Source organism: Caloenas nicobarica, chromosome 2 (genome assembly GCF_036013445.1).
Source record: "Caloenas nicobarica isolate bCalNic1 chromosome 2, bCalNic1.hap1, whole genome shotgun sequence".
Taxonomy (NCBI): domain Eukaryota; kingdom Metazoa; phylum Chordata; class Aves; order Columbiformes; family Columbidae; genus Caloenas; species Caloenas nicobarica.
Genome location: NC_088246.1, coordinates 79,561,926 through 79,576,032, shown reverse-complemented (window position 1 = coordinate 79,576,032; position 14,107 = coordinate 79,561,926).

The window sequence follows — 14,107 nt, the reverse complement described above, 5'->3', positions numbered from 1 at the left end:
AGTCTTTTGTATCCCAGCCAGAGTTATAACTAATGCGACCTACCGGCTTAAGTAAGGGCAACCAAAATTATCTACATATTGCCAATGTCATCATTGGTACCCCCATCATTTTGGGGGCTTATACTATTCTAGTTTGCTCAAGGCAGCAATCATTGTATCTTCTTCATTTTGTAAGAATCCAGGCTGCTCCTTCCCACATTAGAGAATTTTATGTTTGCCTATTTTCCTTCCATTTCATAGGTATACAGAATATTATCTCACATTGAACCCAAGTGTGGCTGTTAATTTTATGCAATAGCAATCTTTTAAAAAGCAATATTTTTAACCCAGAAAGAGCTACTGACATTGTAGTAACTGATACTTAGGTGTTCATCTTGCAGCTCCTGGGTGGCCCAGAAGCATATACTCACATATGCTGCATAGTAAAAGAAAAAACAGAATAACAGGAGATTAAATCGAATAACAAATGATTTGTTTTTCAGGCTCTTTCATTCACAAGTCTATTATTTACTAGACACTGAAGGCTTAAAATACAGGTTAATTCCTTCATCAGTGTTCAGATGGGTGAGACAGCAGATTGAAATATTTTACTTCCTGTCCCAACACCCATCTAGAAAGAAAGAGTGCATAGGTTCAGCTATTGTTATAACAGGTACAAAAGGAGAAAAAAAATCCCACAACTTTTACTATCTTTATTTTATAGGGATTATTCCCAGTTTATTCTGCCTCAGAAATAATCTTTCATGATTTTATTACAAATTAGATTGAAATATTAAAGTAGAAATAAGTCAACCTCTTAACATATCATCTAAATTTCTAGCTAGTGAATAACAACTTGTGTTACCACTGTAAAATATTGCTCTGCCCTGAGTTCCCTGCTGGCGCTTTCTTTCTTTGACCTGTCAGTTGGCTACATCTGATACCATACTAAGTTGTAGAGATCTGTTTCTTGCTTTTGGTGTTTTATTTTTGGCTTAATTGCCATATTACACTGTGCAAAGTCATATATCTTTAAAAATTCATATATTATGTCTGATTAGTTTCTTTTATATCCCAAATGTCCAAAGTCAAAGCAGAAAATCCAGCTGGACAGGACTTATTTAGCATAACATTAAAAGTCTGAAACTAATTATATTTTTATAATGTATTTATTTTAAGAGATTCCAGAATCAGTGCTTTTAAAAATTTTTTTCTTTTCTATGTGTGATTAATGTCAGATAGCCAGGAAAAATTACCTTTATTTCCTTTCAAGGGCTCTCAAATTTCTCACAAACTTTGTTTTACCATCACTGATTCTAACATTTCTATGGTTTCAATGGGATTGTTTACCATATTAGTTAGTAATCTTGTCCAATCTCAGATGTATCTACATTTTATAGCTTTGTTTCAAAAAGACAAGAAACCATTCTATTCTACCTTCTCAATACTCCAAGCTGTTTTGAAAATATTGAATTGCTGACAATGATTGCTTAATAATTTTCTTAGTATTATTAAATAACTTTTCATGGCACATCCCTTATTTTATGTTTCAAAGTTATTAAATGCATCCTTTTTAGCTTTCCAGTCTATATAAGACAAGCTCAGTTGTGACTGATTTATTATGTTTCTTTTTTCTGACTTCCATATCTTGGAAAAAAAAGCACGAGCAACATAAAGGGTTTATATACAAAGTACTGAAATACCATTTTGTTTGTTTAAATAATCCCTGTATCCATGTAGCTATCTACTTTTGTGTTTGTTTGTTTGTTTTGTTGCTTTGTTTTGTTTTGTTGTTTTGTTTTTTGTTTTTTCCCCTAGAATCAAGCATTAGGAAGACAGCTTTGGTTTTTCATGAACAGTTTTCTTTTAACTTAGTGTACTCCTACAGGTTTCAAGAGCATTATCTCTTGAGTGCAGGGACTTTTTGCTGCAACATTTTTTACAGTTAAAGCTGAGTTAGGTAATTCCACAACCCACACTTACTTTTGGTATGAAAAAGCTGAAAAATAAACTAATTTTATTTGTGCCAAAAATGGATAATTTTATGATACGCAGATAGACTTTTCCCTGTTCAGATCAGCCTGGGAAATATGATGACTTTTTTTTGTTAAACATTGTGGTTGCTAATGAATTTATGCCTGAAACATATCTACATCATCCCTGACAAGAAGTGATTAAAAAAAAAATAATATCCTTTTTTGGCAGAAATATTTCAGTATGAATAATACTTAACTTTTCCCTCTTGAAGTTCCTACTAAATTTTCAGCTGAAAAAAAAAGCATAAAAAAGTATCTACACAAGTATACACACTCTTCCAAGAGGCTTTAGACACAACCTGTATTTTAGTGTTGTAAAAGTCATAGTCTGAATTATGTTTAATAAAAATAAGGTTTTAATCACTATTATTATTAAATCTACCTAATGATTAACACGGTGAAGTATCCTACATATACATAAGCAATAAATCAAAATTTCATTCACTATCCAAAATATACATAAAGTAGCAATCAAATAAAGGTTATTCATAAGTTGGCTTTCAAATCCTTCAGGATGGAGAACATAGGAAAACTTTCAAGTTACATGAATGCAATATTTACTTTTCTCTCTTTTTTAAAGATAATAATTTATTGTGTTCTTTATACTCTACATTTATAAAAAGTTTCACTTTTTAAAACTAAAGCAAATGTAATAGCTACTAATTAATCACTCCAATGTTATAGAATACTATACTTACTCGTCTGAAGGGCTTGATTCTTTCAAACATCTTTATCTGGACCTGATCATTACTCTAAATTTCATCACAGACATATCACCTTCATCATACTAGTATATATGTCACCAAACTAGTAGTTCTATAAATAGGGGGTTCACTTTAAATAAATCAAAGGACTTTTTAAAAAGTCACTATATAAAGATGTGACAATATAACAGGTAAATGCATAACAGAATATGGCAGTGAGGAAAATAGTGAAAATAAAACTGGAAAGTTATGTAGAAAGTTTTATAAAAATAAAAAGAAATGGAAGTACATTTAATTTAAACTTTGGTTGAAGACTTATTGGGTCACATCTTTGTTTATTACTCAATCCTTTGTCCTACTTTTATTTGATCATTTAATTGAGTATAGTGAGCTACAGCTCTCAGCTTGTTTTGGTCCATTTAACTATGGCAACATGTTCAGATTTAAAGGACCTGTTACAGATGAGGTAGGCTCTGTTTCCTGCCAAATGGGTCAGAATTGCAAAAAGCGAGAGGTTCAGCATATACTGATTTCAAGTAAAAGGAATAGATTTGTCCTGGGTCATTGTGGGGAGAAACAAGAGGAGGTGGTCTGAGTCAGGTGACCACGGATTGACCAATTGGAGTATCCCATCCCATTCACGATTTCCTGGATATAAAAGGTAGAGGTGAAGGACTCTCTTCTGCTGGGTCTTCTACTGCTTTGCTTCGTCTCTGCTTTCTTTTCTGCCATCCCTGCAAGCTGAGGCCTCATGACAGACTGAATCTAGTTCCAGTTGGCTGAAGAATCCTGCCGGGCTCGGCTCGGTGCGAAATTTGGAGACTTTCTGGCTCTCAAAATTGGTCAGACGTACCTTTCAATTTTCTTGGCACAGTCCCAACTCATAGAGTTATAAGACTTGCGGGTCTGGGTGTTTAGGATATTATTTAGTGGTATTAAGGCAGAAGTGAATTACATTGGTTTGAAAATGCTGTGGTATAATTTGTATCAGCTATTTTTCTACTTTGTGGACTGCCATACCCTATTTATGTTGGCTGTTTCTTGGGAATAGAATCTTATATTATATCACAACAAAGAACTGGACAATGCTTATGATTGTACTGTGTGGTTTGGCATTGGCTTACTTTATTATATTGCAACCGATAATGAGTTTGTATTCGTTTCTGCTTTACTTTGAGAAACCTCCGAGAGAGAGAAAATCCAGCTATGTGTTTGCTAAATGGACTAGCGAATCTTTAGAAAGGTTGACTAACCATACTTTCGCCTCCTCGTTAGAGCAGATTACCAACATTTTTGAGTGCTTTGAATATCCATGGAGTTTTGACAGAACTATAACAGTGTTCTCTGCCATGACGAATGTGCTAGTATTAATACTAGTGTTAAGAGAAATTAAATTAAATCGGAGGTTTGTGTCCCTTTTGAGCAAAGAGAGTTGCACGGTGTCTGTTGAAACTGGAAGGGCAGCTGAAGCTGCAGCTGCAGCCACCTCACCCCCAGTCGCAGCCACCACAGCTACACAGGCTCAAGCTTCTTCCTCAACTGTGGATGATGTCACTTGTCCAAAGGCTATCAGGGCCCCTCCTTCCTCAAACACGGGGCATGGCTGCTGTTGCAACAATAACAACCCCTGTGATAATGGTGAGCCCATATCAACATCAGTTGTCGGTTGTAAGAAAGTCACTAGAAAGGCTATTCATGCTGCAGATGATGGCAACAGGCCAGACTCATCCCAAGGGGCATCATCAAGGGAGGAAGTGAACACTACTCGGTCCTTTTCTCCAGGTGAGCTGAGAGATCTGTGGAAAGACTATAGTTGTCATGATGGCGAGAATATTGTAACCTGGATGCTCCGATGCTGGGATAATGGGGCTGAAATGATAGAACTGGAGGGCAGAGAAGCAAAACAGCTGGGATCTCTATCAAAGGATTCCACCCTTGATAGGGCAATTGCAAGTGAGCACAACTCCGCTACCCTCTGGACCCGACTCCTGACAGCTATGAAAACAAGGTTTCATCACAAGGACAATGCACGTTGTCCTTGTCAATGCACATCAGGGAAATGGAATACTATGGAGAGAGGTATCCAGTTCCTGAGAGAATTAGCTGTGCAAGAGATCATCTATTTTGGGCCAAACAGCCAAGAGGGGATAGATTCAGATAGAACCGTGTGTACATGATCTATGTGGCGCAGATTAGTACAAAGTGCACCACCTGCATATGCTAAGTCATTGGCAGGAATGGTCTTGTCAACTGGCGGTAGACAAAGTGTTTCTGACATGATTGAGCAGCTCCAGGAATTTGAGGACAGCCTTGCTGGTTCTCTACGGGCTTGTGTCTCTGCTGTGGAGAAACCGTGTGAAAAATCTGATGACCGGTTTGAAAAGCTGTTGCAAGAAATCAAAGCACTCAGAGAAGACACACACGCTTCACGAACCAGTGTTGCAGCTATTAGAAGAAGGTGTTTCCAGTCTTTGGAGAGAGAACAGAGGCAGACCACCATCAGAAGTTCACTGTGGTCCTTCCTATGTGAGCAGGGAGAAGATATGAATAAGTGGCATAAAAGACCTACTTCAGAACTTCAAGAACGAGTACGTGAATTAAAAAGGAAAACACCTGGTAAAAGGGCTGCCCCAGTTTACAGAAGGGACAGAAGAGATTCTGATGCTCTTGACGGAACCTCTAATTCACAGTCAGAGACTATGCAAGACAGAGATTAGAGATGCCCTGCCTCCAGCCAGGTGGAGGAAAGGGATAACAGAGTTTATTGGACTGTACAGATATGATGGCCTGGTACAACGCACCCCCAGGAGTACGAGGCTTTGGTGGACACTGGTGCTCAGTGCACGATAATTCCTTCAGATTATAAAGGAACACAATCCATCAATATTTTTGGAGTGACTGGGGGATCCCAGGAACTGACTGTTGTAGAGGCTGAAATGAGCCTAACTGGAAGAAACTGGCAAAAGCATCCCATTGTGACTGGCCCAGATGCTCCGTGCATCCTTGGCATAGAGTACCTCAGGAGAGTGTATTTTAAGGACCCAAAAAGGTGTAGGTGGGCATTTGGTATAGCATCTGTGGACACTGAGAAAATTGAACAGCTGTCTGATTTGCCTGGTCTTTCAGACGACCCTTCTGTTGTAGGACTGCTGATGGTTGATGATCAGCAGGTGCCAGTTGCTACCACAATGTTGCATCGTTGACAGTATCGCACCAACCAGGACTCTTTGATTCCTATTCAGAAATTGATTCGTCAACTAGAAAGCCAGGGTGTGATCAGTAAGACTCACTCACCTTTTAATAGCCCAATTTGGCCAGTGCGTAAGTCTAGTGATGAGTGGAGACTAACTGTAGACTATCGTGGCCTGAATGAGGTTACACCACCGTTGAGTGCTGCTGTACCTGATATGCTAGAACTGAAATTTGAACTGGAGTCAAAGGCAGCTAAGTGGTATGCCACAACTGACATTGCTAATGCATTTTTCTCTATCCCTTTAGCAGCAGAGTGCAGGCCGCAGTTTGCTTTGACCTGGAGGGGCATCCAGTACACATGGAATCGCTTGCCCCAGGGGTGGAAACAGTCCTACCATCTGCCATGGACTGATCCAAACCACGCTGGAAGAAGGTAAAGCTCCAGAACACTTGCAGTATATTGATGACCTCATTGTATGGGGCGACACAGAGAAAGAAGTCTTTGAGAAAGGTGAGAGAATAATTCATATTCTTCTGGATGCTGGTTTTGCCATAAAACGTAGTAAGGTCAAAGGACCTGCACAAGAGATCCAGTTTTTAGGAATAAAATGGCAAGATGGTTGGCATCAGATCCCAAAGGAGGTGATCAACAAAATTTCAGCTATGTCTCCACCTGCTAATAAGAAGGAGACACAGACTTTCTTGGGTGTTATAGGTTTTTGGAGGATACATATTCCTGACTATAGCCAGATTGTGAGCCCTCTCTATCGAGTGACTCGTAAAAAGAACCAATTTGAGTGGGGACCAGAACAACGACAAGCCTTTGAACAAATTAAGCATGAGATAACTCGTGCTGTGGCCCTTGGACCAGTTCGGACTGGACTAGATGTTAAAAATGTGCTATACACTGCGGCCAGAGATAATGGTCGTACCTGGAGCCTCTGGCAGAAGGCACCAGGAGAAACCCGAGGTCGACTCTTAGGTTTTTGGAGTCGAGGATACAAAGGATCGAAGGCCAATTATACCCCAACTGAAAAGGAAATACTTGCAGCTTATGACGGAGTCCGAGCCGCTTCAGAAGTGATTGGTACTGAAGCTCAGCTCCTCCTGGCACCTCGACTGCTGGTGCTGAGCTGGATGTTTAAAGGGAAGGTTCCCTCTACACATCATGCAACCAATGCTATGTGGAGTAAATGGATTGCATTGATCGCGCAACGAGCCCGAATTGGGAGTCCCAATCGCCCGGGGATCTTAGAAGTGATTACGGACTGGCCAGAAAGTAAAGACTTTGGGATGGCCCAGAGCAGGAGGAAGTAACACGTGCTGAAGAAGCACCACCATATAATACCTTTACAGAAACTGAAAAGCAGTATGCCCTGTTCACAGATGGATCCTGCCATCTTGTAGGTAAACATTGAAGGTGGAAAGCTGCTGTGTGGAGTCCCATATGATGAGTCACAGAAGCCACTGAAGGACAGGGTGAATCTAGTCAATTTGCAGAAGTGAAAGCCATCCAGCTGGCCTTGGACATTGCTGAACGAGAAAAGTGGCCGATACTTTATACTGATTCATGGATGGTGGCAAATGCCTTGTGAGGGTGGCTACAGCAATGGAAGAAAAACAACTGGCAATGCAGAGGTAAACCCATTTGGGCTGCCACACTGTGGCAAGACATTGCTGCTTGGCTAGAGAGCCTGACTGTGAAAGTTCGTCATGTAAATGCTCATGTGCCTAAAAGTCGAGCCACTGAGGAACATCGAAACAACCAACAAGTGGATCAAGCTGCTAAGATTCAAGCAGCTGAAGTGGATTTGGACTGACAACATAAAGGTGAACTCTTCTTAGCAAAGTGGGCCCACGATGCTTCAGGGCATCAAGGTAGGGATGCGACCTATAAATGGGCTCGTGATCGAGGGGTGGACTTACCTGTGGACACTATTTCACAGGTTATTCATGAATGTGAAACTTGCGCTGAAATCAAACAAGCTAAAAGGTTAAAGCCTGTATGGTATGGGGGGCAATGGTTAAAGTATAAGTATGGAGAGGCTTGGCAGATTGATTATATTACACTTCCACAAACTTGTCAGGGTAAGCAGTATGTACTTACAATGGTAGAAGCAACCACTGGATGGTTGGAAACATATGCTGTACCCCATGCTACAGCCCGAAATATGATCTTGGGCTTTGAAAAGCAAGTCCTTCGGTGACACGGTATGCCAGAAAGAATTGAATCAGACAATGGTACTCATTTCAAAAACAGTCTTATAGACAATTGGGGCAAAGAACATGGTATTGAGTGGGTATATCACATTCACAGAATCACAGAATCACAGAATGTTAGGGATTGGAAGGGACTTCGAATGATCATCTAGTCCAATCCCCCTGCAGGAGCCGGAACACCTAGGTGAGGTTACACAGGAAGGCGTCCAGGCGGGTTTTGAATGTCTCCAGAGAAGGAGAATCCACAACCTCCCTGGGCAGCCTGTTCCAGTGTTCCGCCACCCTCACTGAGAAGAAGTTTCTTCTCAAATTTAAGTGGAACCTCTTGTGTTCCAGCTTGAACCCATTACCCCTTGTCTTACTGTTGGTTGTCACCGAGAAGAGCCTGGCTCCATCCTCGTGACACCCACCCTTTATATATTTATAAACATTGATGAGGTCACCCCTCAGTCTCCTCTTCTCCAAGCTAAAGAGACCCAGCTCCCTCAGCCTTTCCTCATAAGGGAGATGCTCCACTCCCTTCATCATCTTTGTGGCCCTGCGCTGGACTCTCTCCAGCAGTTCCCTGTCCTTCTTGAACTGAGGGGCCCAGAACTGGACACAATATTCCAGATGAGGTCTCACCAGGGCAGAGTAGAGGGGAAGGAGAACCTCTCTCGACCTACTAACCACCCCCCTTCTAATACACCCCAGGATGCCATTGGCCTTCTTGGCCACAAGGGCACAGTGCTGGCTCATGGTCATCCTGCTGTCCACCAGGACCCCCAGGTCCCTTTCCCTACACTGCTCTCTAATAGGTCATTCCCCAACCTGTACTGGAACCTGGGGTTGTTCCTGCCCAGATGCAAGACTCTACATTTCCCCTTGTTATATTTCATTAAATTTTTCCCCACCCAACTCTCTAGCCTGTCCAGATCTCGCTGGATGGCAGCACAGCCCTCTGGCGTGTCAGCCACTCCTCCCAGCTTGGTGTCATCAGCAAACTTGCTGATAGTACACTCAATTCCCTCATCCAAGTCATTGATGAATATATTGAACAGTATTGGTCCCAGAACTGACCCTTGAGGCACTCCACTAGATACAGGCCTCCAACCAGACTCTGCCCCATTGAGCACGACTCTCTGGCTTCTTTCCTTCAGCCGGTTTGCAGTCCACCTCACTACCCGATCATCCAGTCCACACTTCCTCAGTTTTGCCATGAGGATGCTGTGGGAGACGGTGTCAAATGCTTTGCTGAAGTCAAGGTAGACCACATCCACTGCTCTGCCATCGTCAATCCACCTTGTTACGTCTTCATAAAAGGCTATGAGGTTGGTCAAACACGACTTCCCATTGGTGAAGCCATGTTGACTGCCCCTGATGACCCTCTTATCCTTGATATGCCTTAAGATGGCACCAAGGATAAGGTGTTCCATCACTTTCCCAGGGATGGAGGTGAGGCTGACCGGTCTATAGTTGCCCGGGTCCTCCTTCTTGCCCTTTTTGAAGACCGGAGTGACATTTGCTTTCCTCCAGTCCTCAGGCACCTCTCCCGTTTCCCAAGACTTGGCAAAGATGATGGAGAGCGGTCCAGCAATGACTTCAGCCAGCTCCCTCAGCACCCGCGGGTGCATCCCATTTGGACCCATGGATTTATGGATGTCCAGATTGCTTAACTGGTCCCTAACCCAGTCCTCATCAACTGAGGCAAACTCCTCCATTGCCCTGCCTTCCTCTGGGGCCTCAAGGGTAAATTCCTCCAATTCCATATCATGCACCAGCTTCTGGGAAAATTGAAAGGTGCAATGGTTTGTTAAAAACTACACTAAAAGCACTGAGGGGTGGAACCTTTTAAAAATGGGATTCATATTTAGCAAAATCCACTTGGTTGGTCAACACTAGAGGATTGACTAATTGAGCCAGGCCTGCACAATCAGAAATTCTATGTACTGTAGAAGGAGATAAAGTCCCTGTAGTACACATGAAAAGTATGTTAGGAAAGGCAGTTTGGGTCACTCCTACCTCAGGCAAAGGCAAGCCCATTCGTGGGATTGTTTTTGCCCAAGGTCCTGGTAGCACCTGGTGGGTGATGCTTAAAGATGGACAAGTTGGATGTGTACCTCAAGGGGATTTGATTTTAGGTGAAAATAGTCAAGACTGAACTGCATGATGTTAATTTCCATACTAACAGTGTCTAATAAGTGTCTTTCAGATCAAGACAGTGGTGATGGAACCAGAGCCAGTTTCTTCGAGTGGCGCCTGACAACTTCTTCAAAGTTGATGTCTTTAACCCGCAAACAGTGGTCGTGAGATGTACTAGATGTGTGATAAGTGAACTTAAGTGAGCTTTTCCAAAGGGTGATCCATGGCCTAAGAGAATGATGAGCTACACCTGCATATATATATATGTATATAGTTGTTGTAATTAATTAGATCGCATTGATAGATTGTATTAATTAGATTGTGTTGATGAGGTTTAAATATGCCATGAATGTTATGTTATAAGGGGTGGAATGTCCTGGGTCATTGCGGGGAGCAACAAGAAGAGGTTGTCTGAGTCAGGGGACCACGGATTGACCAATTGGAATATCCCATCCCATTCATGACTTCGTGTATATAGAAGGTGGAGGCGAAGGACTCTCTTCTGCTGGGTCTTCTGCTGCTTTGCTTCGTCTCTGCTTTCTTTTCTGCCATCCCTGCAAGCTGAGGCCTCGTGGCTGTCCCTGCAAGCTGAGGCCTCATGACAGACTGAATCTGGTTCCCGTTGCCTGAAGTATCCTGCCGAACTAGCTGCTGGGAATTGCAAGACTGGTTCTATAACAGTTGTTCTGCTTTATTTTCTATGTTTATTTAGTACCATTAGTAAAACATTTTCAAATTTTCCAGCTTTCTTCTCTCTGTCCTTCTTTTCCTTTCGTCTCAAAATCGCCTGTCCTTAGTGAAAAAGGGGGAGGAGAGGCGGGCGGAAAATGGGAGTGGGGAAGACGGTTAAGGAAAATACATCTGCTGCGGTTTTTGATTGTCTCCCGGTGATCAAAGCTCGACAAGATTAATCATCAGTTCTGTTAATTTCTTGACCTGAACATTTTTTATAAACATACACTTTTAATAAATCCGTTAGTTAGGTATAGGCAGTATCACTGTACAGAAGTCATATGCAATTTTTTGATCAAGCAATTATTTATATTCCCCTTTTTTTTCATCAGAAAGTGTTTTCAAAGTTTTACTTGGTAATACGTTGCAAGATACAATGTTCATTTTTTTTCTTTCCTTTTAAACTATAAGAAGATGTACAGGAAGACAGACAAACAGACAAGAAAATGACAAGAGATTGCTTGTTCCTATGACAGGCTAATGAAAACACTTCATTTTCAAAAGGTAGCACAAAGAGTGAAACCTGCATCTGGGTAATTTTCACATTTCTGCAGTGAAAAATTAGTCTTAATGACTATGTGCAACCCTTTCTGTTCAGCATTCTTTCCATTCAGTCTTTACTGTTAACATGCAGTTTATGCCACTAAATAGCCATGAATATATTAGAATAATAATTATATAAATATAACAATAATATAAGAAATGTGATATATAATAATGTATTGATGCAATTTCTGGTATTGAGCATTTTACAAAGGCTGCTCAATACCTTGCTGGAGTAGAGCCCTAGCAGCATTGCTGAAGCCATCAAATGCAAGAGAATTAGATGACTCCTGCTTTTCTATAGCAAATGGCATCACTTGCCATGAGATCATGTACCAACATCTGCAGTTACAGACTCCTTTCATACAACTTTCATATGTAAGTCTAAGGGACCTGATGAGATGCATCCCAGAGTCCTGAGGGATTCGGCTAATGTAGTTGTCAAGCCAGTCTCCATGATATTTGAGAAGTCATGGCAATCAAGTGAAGTCCCTGGTGACTGGCAAATGGGAAACATCACACCCATTTTTAAAAAGTGGAGAAAGAAGGACCCCAGGAATTACCAACCTTTCAGCCTCACCTCTGTGCCTGGGAATATCATGGAACAGATCCTCCTAGAATCTATGCTAAGGCACATAGAGGAAAGGGAGTCAACTCGAGACAGCCAGCATGGCTTCACCAAAGGCAAGTCCTGCCTGACCAACCTAGTAACTACACCAGTGTACAAAGGAAGGGTATGGATATCATCTATCTGGACTTCTGTAAAGTCTTTGACATGGTCTTCCACAACATCCTTCTCTCTAAATTGGAGAGATATGGATTTGCTAGGTGGACTGTTCGGTGGATGAGGAACTGGCTAGACGGCCATACCCAGAGAGTAGTGGTTAATGGTACAATGTCTGGATGGACACTAGTAACAAGTCATGTCCCTCAGGGGTCCATACTGGGACCATTATTAACATCTTCATCAATGACCTAGACAGTAGGATCAAATGCACCCTCAGCAAGTTTGCAGATGACACTAAGCTCAGTGGTGTGGTTGGCACACCTGAGCAATGGGATGCCATCCAGAGGGACTTGGACAAGCTCGAGAAGTGGGCCCATGTGAACCTCATGAGGTTTAATAAGGCCAGCTGAAAGGTCCTGTGTCTGGGTCAGGGCAACCCCTGCTATCAATACAGGCTGGGGGATGAAGCGATTGAGAGCAGCCCTGTGGAGAAGGACTTGGGGGTACTGGTGGATGAAAGATGAGACACGAGCCGGCAATGTGCGCTTGCAGCCCAGAAGGCCAATTGTATCTTGGGCTGCATCAAAAGGAGCATGGCCAGCAGGTGCAAGGAGGTGATTCTGCCCCTTTACTCTGCTCTGGTGAGACCCTACCTGGAATATTGTTTCCAGCTCTGGAGCCTTCAGTACAGGAAAGACACAGACCTGTTGGAGAGGGTCCAGAGGAGGCCACAAAAATGATTTGAGGGCTGGAACACCTCTCCTATGAGGACAGGCTGAGAGAGTTGGGGTTATTCAGCCTGGGGAAGGCTCTGGGCAGACCTTACTGTGGCATTTCAGTACTTAAAAGTGTGCTACAAGATAGATGGGAACAGACTTTATAGCAGGGCAAGTTATGATAGGACAAGGGTTAATGGTTTTAAACTAAAGGAAGGGAGATTTGGGCTAGACATGAGGGAGAAATTTTTTACAATGAGGGTGGTAAAATACTGGCACAGGTTGCCCAGAGAGGTGGTAGATGCCCCATCCCTGGAGACATTCAAGGCCAGACTGGACGGGGCTCTGACCAACCTGATCTAGTTGAAGATGCCCGTGATCATTGCAGGGGGGTTGAACTAGATGACCTTTGGAGGTCCCATCCAACCCAAACTATTCTATGATTCTATGAACTCTTAGAAAGAAAAAAAAAATGCAGAAGCAGAAGATGAACACAGTATTAATGAAGCGTTAATGGCTTTCCACATAAAATCACATTGGAACCAATTTACCTTTCTCATCCCTAAAAAATTTTCACAGGCCAGGTATTCATTATATGCACAAATTAACTTTCAAACACTAGAATTTGCTCTCAAAAACAAACACAAGAAAGACAAGCTACTTCAGTCCTTTTTTTAATTTTTTTTTTTTTTTTAATCCAGCTGCATAAGGCAAATGGAGCTTTGGTATAATTATGGGGTCAGCAGCAGTGATATGGGAGGACAAGAAATCAGCAAGGCAGTGATTGGAGAGAAGAATGGGAGACATCTGAAAAAGTGATCACTTATGATCTCTGGTCACGATGGGATCTGAGAGCTCATGTTAATGTGCAAGCAAAATAAAAGCTAAGGGCATCAAAGAATGAGGCCAAAAGAAAAGAGTCAGAACATGGGCATCCTGAGTATTTAGGAAAACAGGGATGAAACCATGAATGCATATTCCTTGTGATCATTCAAAAATATAGGAAGAAAAACAAGAGACATCAGACTTGCAAATACTCTTGTAAAACCATGGATGTCTAGGAGAAGATGACTTATATTGCTCATGAAATAAATCAATAGAAAGGCTTCAGGTCATGTGATGAAATACAGGCTAGAA